Source organism: Ornithorhynchus anatinus, chromosome 10, assembly GCF_004115215.2.
Source record: "Ornithorhynchus anatinus isolate Pmale09 chromosome 10, mOrnAna1.pri.v4, whole genome shotgun sequence".
NCBI lineage: Eukaryota > Metazoa > Chordata > Mammalia > Monotremata > Ornithorhynchidae > Ornithorhynchus > Ornithorhynchus anatinus.
Window position 1 is genome coordinate 37,891,529 of NC_041737.1, and position 2,384 is coordinate 37,893,912.

At 44.0% G+C, this 2,384-nt stretch overlaps 1 non-coding gene across 1 annotated transcript; it reads left to right on the plus strand.

Moving 5' to 3' along the window:
• Positions 1–1,200: 1,200 nt before the first annotated feature.
• On the plus strand, positions 1,201–1,338 carry LOC114814813. Its single transcript, XR_003762610.1, has one exon. It is a non-coding gene; the product is annotated as a small nucleolar RNA SNORA7 (small nucleolar RNA).
• Positions 1,339–2,384: the final 1,046 nt, after the last annotated feature.

Here is a 2,384-nt window from a genome sequence, read left to right on the forward strand (position 1 = left end):
TCTTTCTTTCTTTCTTTCTTTTCTTTCTTTTCTTTCTTTTCTTTCTTTTCTTTCTTTTCTTTCTTTTCTTTCTTTCTTTCTTTCTTTCTTTCTTTCTTTCTTTCTTTCTTTCTTTCTTTCTTTCTTTCTCTCTTTCTTTCTTTCTCTCTTTCTCTCTTTCTCTCTTTCTCTCTTTCTCTCTTTCTCTCTTTCTTCCTCTCTTTCTTCCTCTCTTTCTTCCTCTCTCTCTCTCTCTCTCTTTTTCTCTCTTTCTCTCTTTCTTTTCTTTCTTTTCTTTCTTTCTCTCTCTCTTTCTCTCTCTTTCTCTCTCTTTCTCTCTCTCCCTCCCCTCCTCCCTCCCTCCCTCCCTCCCTTCCTTCCTTCCTTCCTTCCTTCCTTCCTTCCTTCCTTCCTTCCTTCCTTCCTTCCTTCCTTCCTTCCTTCCTCCTTCCTTCCTTCCTTCCTCCTTCCTCCTTCCTTCCTTCCTTCCTCCCTCCCTCCTCCTCCCTCCTCCCTCCCTCCCCTCCCTCCCTCCCTCCCTCCCTCCCTCCCTCCCTCCCTCCTTCCTTCCTTCCTTCCTTCCTTCCTTCCTTCCTTCCTTCCTTCCTTCCTTCCTTCCTTCCTTCCTTCCTTCCTTCCTTCCTTCCTTCCGTACTTATCAAGTGCTTACTATGTGCAGAGCACTGTACTAAGTGCTTGGAATGTACAGTTCAGCAACAGATAGACACAATCCCTGCCCAGTGATGGGGGTACAGTCTAATTGGGAGAAAAAGCTTTCCTCCAACTGACCCTGGTCATTTGAAAGCTGCCTTAGTGGCACATGCCCAGCCCAGCAACTTCCATAGATTAACCCCTCAAGAAAACAAGCCATAGAGTAATAATAATAATAATAATAATAATAATAATAATAATAATAATGTTGGTATTTATTAAGCGCTTACTCTGTGCCAAGCACTGTTCTAAGCGCTGGGGGAGACACAAAGTAATCAGGTTGTCCCTCATGAGGCTCACAGTCTTAATCCCCATTTTACAGATGAGGTAATTGAGGCATGGAGAAATGAAGTGACTTGCCCAAGGTCACACATCTGATAAGTGGCAGAATTGGGATTAGAACCCATGACCTCTGACTCCCAAGCCCGCACTCTTGCCACTGAGTGACGCTGCTTTCCCATAATAGACTATGTATGGTCTATTGTTTTATTGTTCAGTATATCATCTGCACCCCTCTCAGGGTCACATCTGGAGAGTTTCCAGTACTCTACCAGTCTCGGCTAAGGGAGGGAAAGTCAAACAAAGGCCTACCCATTCCTTTCCTAGCTTGGGCTGTGGCTAGCGAGTGGAAGACGATCTGCTACAAGTCAAAACTCACCCACGCTGGGCAGCAGTGGCATGGGAGAGAGTCGAGGATGGAGGCTCAAGTATACCGCGCAGGAGGCGGCAATGGTAAACCCCTTCCGTATTTTTAAGAAGAAAACCCTATTGGTACTCTACCAGAACGATTGCAGATGGAGAGCAGGGTGTTCTGGGATAAATGTGTCCGTGGTGTTGCTATGGGTCAGAAACAACTCGACAGCATAATACAAGACAATATCATCTGCAATATTTCACCATTAATAGTGTAGATTATCGTTCTCCCACACCGAGAGATGGAGGATCTGGAGGCGAGGGAAGCTAGGGAACAGGAAGTCACTCATTCTGGAGTACCCACTCTCAAAGGGAAACGTCATCTACCTATGATGTAAATCACTTGCCTAATGAAAATAATAATATAATAATAATGACTGTATTTGTTAAGAGCTTACTATGTGCCAAGCACTCGTCTAATCACTGGGGTAGATACAAGGTAATGAGGTTGTCCCATGTGGGCTCACAGTCTTCATCCCCATTTTCCAGCTAAGATATCTGAGGCAATAAGAAAATGCAATGAATGGAACAAAGCCAATCACAGGGGTGAATTTGGGAAGAGAAGAAGACTCCAAAAGCTTCAAGAAATAATTTTTTCCATCTGGAGGGACCAAGGATATATTTGCAGAGATGGCTAGCAGGTTCTATAGTGGTAATCACGTTCGCCTCACATGCAGAAGGCCACCGGTTCAAAACGGACGGATACACTCTTCTTTCTGCATTCACTACAGTGCTTGGCTCATAGTAAGTATTTAACAAATACAATAATTCTTCTTCTTCTTCTTGAGGTCTGATCTCAGCTCGGGCCAACAGACAAAGATGTCTGTGAATCAGAAAACACCCCAGGAACATTGCAGGAAAGTAAGAGGGTTTTGTGGGAGAGGGGAATTGCCCCTTCAGAAGATCATCAGCTCTAGGATGAGGCATTTTGAATTAGTACTGGTTTGAAAATTTTGTTACTTAAATGTTCTGCTGTATTGATTACTACTATGCTGAATGCT